The 7,826-nt window shown below is 33.4% G+C and overlaps 1 protein-coding gene across 2 annotated transcripts in view; it reads left to right on the top strand.

Moving 5' to 3' along the window:
• The first annotated feature begins 5,769 nt into the window (after window positions 1–5,769).
• LOC118744817 (fatty acid 2-hydroxylase) overlaps window positions 5,770–7,826 on the top strand; it is a 31,323-nt gene continuing 29,266 nt past the window's right edge. The window contains exon 1 of one of the 2 annotated variants that reach the window (XM_036478172.1): window positions 5,770–6,267. The gene's annotated coding sequence lies outside the window, so the exon portion shown is untranslated. Of the gene's footprint in view, window positions 6,268–6,340; window positions 6,487–7,826 lie in introns of those variants that run through there. The other variant, XM_036478173.1, reaches the window with a different exon arrangement.

The raw sequence follows: 7,826 nt of genomic DNA on the forward strand, positions 1-7,826 counted from the left end.
TTTCCACAATAAAATTTTCATTTAAAACGGCTTCGAGCTCAATATAAATTGTTGAATATAATTGTTATAAAGGCCAAAAAAATAACAAAAACAAATAACTTAAGGACGAGCACACCTAAAAGTTAAAAATTCTAAAAATAGAATTATTAGCAAAAACCAACAATACCAACAACCACATGATCAAGTGAATTGCAGCGGAATAGCTGAGCTTGATTGCGTTGGCATAACAAAAATGAAAATAGTGGAAAAAAGCAAACGATAATTAACAAGGCGTACTTAGCACGGTGCATAGGCAACTGGCTGAATCAGTGGGATCGTCGGTTCGAATCCTACTGAAAGAAGTCTGATGAGGAAATGTGGTGATTTCCGAAATAGCTATCACTTCTACCATTTTTTCAAATTATTGTTGCTTTTCCACAATAAAATTTTCATTTAAAACGGCCTCGAGCTCAATATAAATTGTTGAATATAATTAAAAATCAACGATAAGCCGCAGCTATGTATTTTAAACTTGCGATTTATTTGAATTGATCGGGCTACAAAACTGCATACTCAAAATATGTATTTATAGGAAATCTAATTACAACGCTTTACGAAGATTTTTTTAATGTTGCGCAAAGATTAAACCTTGGATTTATACGGGTTTTGTTAAAGTGTAAACTGCATTTTTATTTATTTTTATTTATTTATTAAAATTATATAATTTCAAGATAAATGGCGAATCTAGTTAACATGTATAAAGTTTTGATAAGCACTTGAAATGTCAAGTTTTAGTACTGAATTCAAAGAAGATGTCTCTTTTATCCAGTCATAATAATTAAAAAAAATTTGTTTGTTAAGAAGTGTATCTTAAAATATCTGCCTTGACATTTATGTTAAAAGTGTAAAATATGTAAATGTACATACATAAACTTTCCCGTGAATACCATCAAATCATTGGTCTTGAAGGGAATCTATGTATGCATGCATGCATATGAGCAAATTAAAAAATCGATACAATTTACAGCCGAAAAGTACAGTTTTTGTATAGATTATAGATTATTTCCCAACACTGTGGGGAACGAAGCAAAATGGCCTAGTGTATTTCGCAAATATTCAAATAAGGGGGGGACGGGTATCTATCCCCCCAAATCCCCCCCCCCCTGGCTACGCCACTGAGTGGCAACATTTCGTGTGAATTTTTGAGCCACCCTAACGTACATAAAATATATATTTCTTCACATACAGCGAAGTGCGTGTCCACACTATTTTGGCATTCGTTTTTATGTGGGCTGCTTAAAGAAACATGCCGCATTGGCGTAAGTCACTTCACCATACCTGCTGTCAGCTATCGACTACCGGCAACTTTGTTATCATTTTATTTGCATTCTTTTTCATTAATAAATTTTTGTTTGTTTGTGGTGGTCGCTATTGTCATGTTTTCTTAATTTGCTCAACTTTTTAATTTTGCTAATAGCTTTTAATTCATGTCACTGCCATGCACAGTTAACCAAAAAGTGAAAAAGATGCGGCAAAATTTTATACAACTTCTAAGTACATTATTTTGTGTTCAAATTTTTAGGGCTGGTTTCCAATAGACTTTAAAAGCTCCAAGCTACAGAGTCTTAATTCAAAAAAATTTAAATAAAATTTTGCAACTAATCCATTATGATAGCCAAATTTAAAAAATGGAGGTGACAACTTATACAAACCCTTTTATCGGACAAATCATGTGATCCCTGCTTTAGCTTGTACGCATAGGCTTGTGCTTTTCTGGGGTAAGTCGGGTACCACAACTTTCATGACAGCTAAATGACAAATGCCATTTTTGGTCTATCTGAAGAGGTATGTAACTAAAGAAACGAACCGGGGTTTCCTTTGTTCGAAAACTGTTGCACACTGTGTATGTATGTACCACTGTGCATAATATTTTGATAAAAAAATATTAGAATTAATAACACAGATATAAAAATGTGACACAAGCACTAAAAATATACAAAGCCGCGTGGTCAGTTTCCACATTTAACTAACTTTTCATACATGTGTATGTATTCATATATGAATGCCGGAGTATATCTACTAGTTAGAAACATTTTTCTCACGTGGCCTTTTCATTCGAAAAATTGCAATTGCATTTCAATGCATGTACGCATATTGGGTTAGAGTCTAATTATAATTATTGTTATTAGTTATACATAAACTGGGAACTTTTACAACCCAGCGCACATGTGCAGAGGGCTATTAAAACCTACTTTGTAAAACGTCTGTTGGTATAGGTTGTATTGAAAATGCACACCAATTTGCTTGGATTGATGAGGAAACCCGACTTAGCCATACCCAATTAACTGGCTTTGTGTGCACAGGAAAATTCCAGCATAAATTAATAATTCACCAAAACTACTTAATCAAATTAAGGGTTAATGATTAAAAATTAATTTTTTTAATCGCGGTTACTACCAACTGTTTAATCAGATTAAAATTAATCATGATTAGTAATCGAATTAACTAATTGATTAAAAAATCAATCGATTAGTGCCAACACTGGGTTAGACAATGTGAATTAGGTTAAAACCCTGAAAGTGAAACTTATCGCAACTTACAAGAAAAGTTTTCTTTCGACATGTATAGCTCACATAATATTTGCATACTCGAAAATTTTCTGGAAATTCTGAATAAAAATTTTGAAATTTTTGTGAAAATTGTTTGAATTTTTGCGAACTTTATATCAAATGTGAAACTTTGATTTTTATGGTTTATGTTATAGAATGAATTATGTTTTCATAAGTAATTAATGAAAAAAAATACATATATATGTACATAAGTGCAATAGCACCTGTAAAAAAGTCACTTTCTGTCTCTATTTTTTTATAAAAAGGGGATCTAAAGCAAGTAGAGAATGTCATTTAAACAACTCCCTCTTATCTTCGTACAAAATATTAAATAAATAGATTTTGTTGTTTGTCTCACGTCATATATATTGCATATATGTACATACATACATACTTATAATAAAAAATAAAATAATTAAAATTGTTTACATATAGCTAACCGTCTGAATTTCCTTTTATGCCGGTAACCGACTGAAATGTGTAGGTATGTGAATATATGTATGTACACGTGTGCATATGCATGAATATGAGAAAAAATTTAGCAAAATAAAATATCGAAATAAAAGTAAAACTTCTGCCGGTCGCTTTGTTCTTGTTATCATATGTATGGACGTTATTCGCTAGCTTATAGCATATACATACGGCAACGTTAATCCGGATTAACGGGGCAGTTCATCTGATCAAAATTGCACCTTGACCGGCGGCCGCGGGGCGGGCCCGTCGAGGGCGGGATCAAACATGCCCCTTGTGTGAAACCTTTCCCGGCTCATCTTACTGATCCTAAAAGATCGCTTGAAGCTACAGAAATCTTGAATCTGATCGCTGAAACAAGATCAGATGTGAAGTGTATTAAAACGTATATGAAATCGTTTCAATGCATTTAGTTGGCTGAAAACTCTGACCCAAATTATCGGAGTAACATTTTTTCAAGCTAAATATCCTACGTTGGATGTGGAAGCTGCCAACATAAATAATTTAATGGAAGATCTTAAGTTTTGAGGAATCAGTGCTCATTGATTTCTCAAGAATGCAGAATGGCGGCGAAAAATATTGGTTACTTTTAGATGCGTTCTAAAAGAAACTGCTTGAAACCAGAAAACTCAGTTCAAGCAAGAGGTCTTCTACGTTCTGTTGGACTACTTCATGGTAACATGACGCGACGATTTGATACTTTCAAGAAACTTGAATCAATATTTAGACCTTTTTATGGGAAATATCTTGTGTTAAACGAAGAAAACCTGCAAAAGCAAGCAGCTGAAAAAGAAGCTGTGGACATTTCTATTGATTATTCCTATTATTCTATTTCATTGACACACACAAATGACAAAATTTCAGTTTAGCTGCAATGATCTTTTACACCTAGTAAATTATCTCTGTACTAATGTATCCGTAGTTAGTAAAATTTATACTTTGTCTAAACCCTTATTATCGTAGTTAATACTAAATAATCCCTCAAAACGATTCCGGAGATTTATGTATTTAAAAAAAAAAAATTCAATTCAAAGGACACGCCGATGCTATCTTCCCAAGGGCCCTGCGCGACTCTCGACGACCCTGCCGTGAAGTCGAATCCAAATTCTACGGTTAGCAATTTTTTTTTTTACTTTATTTTAGTTCCCTCAATTAATACTTTCATTTTTTAAATGTAGATAATTATAGTTGCTGTGGCCTTATTCGGGGGCTGTCTGCAGGTCTGAAGGAAATCCGAAAAATTCATACAAAAAATTTTCTTCAATCAAAATTTCTTAAATCAGTATGCAGATCTCAAGAAAAAAATGCCCGTAAACATATCTGTGGAAATTAGACGAAACAACGACATTCAGTAACCGGCCCTAAGCCTATCTTTCACAAACAAAAAAAATAGCATATGTCGGCAAAGCAAAGAGAAATTTGGAAGGTAGTGAATAGCGATAGAATATTTTAATATTTCTTTCGAACTATAACTTTTTCTCTTTGACGGTAAAATATGTTTTGGCGAAATATGCTATTTGGTTTGTCCGTTAAAGATAAACTTATGTTGTTTTGTTAAATTTCCACAGATATGTATGTATTTCTGCAAGAAAATTTACAGCAACAGCAAAGTATTTTTCTAGCAGCAGAAATAATGATAAATATTTATTTTGATTTTTCTCCTCTAAAAAAAATAAAAAATGTATATGAAATATCATAAAAATCTAATAAAATTGAATAAAACAAAATATCTAATTAAAAAAAAAATAAAATAAAAAAAATTTCAATTTTAAAGATCGATCGTACCTGGGACCGAACCTGGGTCTGAATAAGTTGACAAACACAGTTTCGACTACTTGGGTACCGCGTACGCTAAGCTCGTTTGCATTGTTTGCTTACTTTTTTGCTTCGTTTACTTTTCACTCGCATTCGTTCATTTTTCATTCATAATAAACAATAGCTGGCCGTTTTGGATTAATCCGGATCAACTACAGTTAACTTCCGAGACAATTCCGAATTAAAGAGTTGATCCTGATCAACACTACCGTCTGTCTATACTTTTCCCCCTTCCCCCGCCTTTTTCTACAATGACATTCCCTACCAAAAAGGATTACCATATTCGTTTGTTATATCACTATTTGCTTGTTCTAAGCTGTTTTTTTTGCAATTTTTTTGTTTTAAAAATGCTGATTTTTTGTAGGTGAATCGCTTGACGTAATCGCAACACTTTTTTAATACTACATACTTATGAACTTAAATATGTATGTATGTAATATGTATGCGAGAGTAGGTGGAGTGGTGAATGTGATAGAATCCCATCTCTGTAAAGGGTGGGCGCGTCGTGTGGTGGGCTATCACCAACAAAGGCATCACTCACTTTGTTTTTATAAGTAAGATGTACTTGGCTACGCAGTCGTCACGGTTTCAACAACAGCTGCGCAAAGTCGCGAGCCGCCGTGAGTCGCGCGTCTACAATACTAGCGAAAACTTAGTAGTGTTCCTTGAACATTTGCGGTTGTCACATCAGCTGGTCCCAGCCGCAGTAGCAGCCTCAGCCAAGGGAGCAAGCAAATTATTTGTAGTTACGGTGTCATAAAGAGTTGTTCGATTTGATTAGTAGGCCAATTGTTGGTAAAGTGAGAAGATCTAGTGGCGTAGTGCTAACATTAGAGTAGAATAGTAAGGTTTCCCTGAAGCTTAATAAAATTTGTGTGATAAATACAAGTGAAACATTGTGAAATAATAAAAAAAATCTAAATATATATTGGTTTTTAGCCAATGCTCTTTGCGCTGTTACATAAAATCTAAAAAATTAAAAATTGGTATTAGTGAGCTAAAATGTGGAAATGTCTTGTTAACTGGACAAATCGGCGCACAGTGTGAGAGAAATTCTACGCACCAATGCGCGAAAGCCGTTATCAAAATTCCTGTTGCGGAAGTGTACTACAACTGATAAACGAAAGTTACGTTTTTCATTTGTGCTTGCTTTTGCTGATATTATCTGTGTTGAGTGCCTACTTTCAAATAATCGAGCATGCAGATCAACAGATAAAGTAAATTATCATTGGGTTAACCAGCAAATTGTATACTCACTTCAATTGATTACGCGGATACATGTACTCTGACATACAAATACATACATACTTATGTATAAAACATCAATAACATTTGGCCCACACTCAGATTGATGTTATCAAAAGAATAAAGATAAAAAGTGACTAATTTTTATGTGAGTAATCATCCAATGAGTATTTACCTATTGTAGATAATGAGTTATTTGACATTGCGCCACTATTCTATTATGTCTAGAATTTTTCATTCATCACATCGAATATGTATATTGCACTTACTCTTTGACACAATTCCATCGTCATTACCACCAAAATGTTGGCCTTGTGACATGGTTAATCATAGGACATCAGCTATCTACGGAAGCCATAATGTTTAGGTAAAATTAGGTTAGCTGGCAGTACCGCAAAGAAGCACACTAATATAATTTAGGCCTAATACACTGATGAGGTATTGCCTACTTTCGAAAGCTATAAATCTTTAGATTAACGCCAGTTTTGCAATCGCTTAAAACTTGCACTTTATTATACTAAAATTTAATGGGCTGCAAAACTGCATACTCAAAAAAATTCTAAAAAAAAATTTAAAATTGTATGTACTCATTTTATTCAGCTTAGGTGTAAGAAAAAATTCAAACCTCAAACTATTGTAGAGTGCACCCCGTAATACTATACTTAAATATAGCGCAATACTCAGAGCTACCATTGTGATTATTTGTTTTAAATTTTTTTTTGAGATGGCATATTTTCAAAAACTATTTTTTTTTAATCAAAATATTTGTTTGTGAAAAATTTTTAATAAAAAAAAATTAATATTTTTTTCATAGAGAATTTCGATGGGTGTATGTGTGAATTTTTAAAATTTTTTCCTCGCCTCGTTCTCGAGATATTTGGAAAACTATTAAAACGATTTGTTTTTGTTTTTGTTCTGTAAAGTTTTTAAAAATGTATTAATCCAGCTGGAATTTCATATTTATTTATTATTTATGTTTGTCCATCAACCCTAAAAATTTGAAACAAATCAAACACATGAAGTGTGAACCCCGTCCATTTTGGTATGGCTCGCCCCATATAACAAGGCAAGGCAAGCTGGAACTCGTTTCAAATGTTTTTCCTTGGCGCACGTTGCCGCAAAGTAGTTACGCTCCCCATAAAGCCATTGATTTAAAGATGAAAACAAATCCAACCAAAATCTATCATTTAGTTACCAGTGTTGAGTCCGTAAAACGCCTATTTGAGTCTTTACGTAAAAATACGATTCGTACAACACCGATATATAGTGATCTTCGAATGCTATTGATGCTATTTTTCTCCGGAAAAAGCCTTATGTATATCGTGTTAATAGCCATGTCTAGAATCAAGTCTACCAATTTGGCTAATGCGAGACATCTCGAAACTTGGACCACAGAGCCGCCTCATTTTTGTTCTCGACTCTATTAGCTAAAATTTTGCAGGCTGAGCGTACTTCATCTTGGATCTGTCATTTTAGTTGTTTGTTTTTAATTTTGCTCACCATAATAGTTTGAGGTGCCCAATAAGAAAACGTCGTGGAGGAATTTTGTCAAGGTTGTGACGTTTTTAGCTATTCGATAACACACAAGGCATTTGATTACAATTGATTAAAAAAAAACCTATCTAAAAAATTTACACAAATGTATACTCATACCTACATATGCACATGCATACATATATGTATGCTCATTAGGGTGGTCCAAAAATG

This window comes from Rhagoletis pomonella, unplaced genomic scaffold (genome assembly GCF_013731165.1).
Source record: "Rhagoletis pomonella isolate Grant_MI unplaced genomic scaffold, Rhpom_1.0 Rhpom_scaffold_00008, whole genome shotgun sequence".
Taxonomy (NCBI): Eukaryota; Metazoa; Arthropoda; class Insecta; order Diptera; family Tephritidae; genus Rhagoletis; species Rhagoletis pomonella.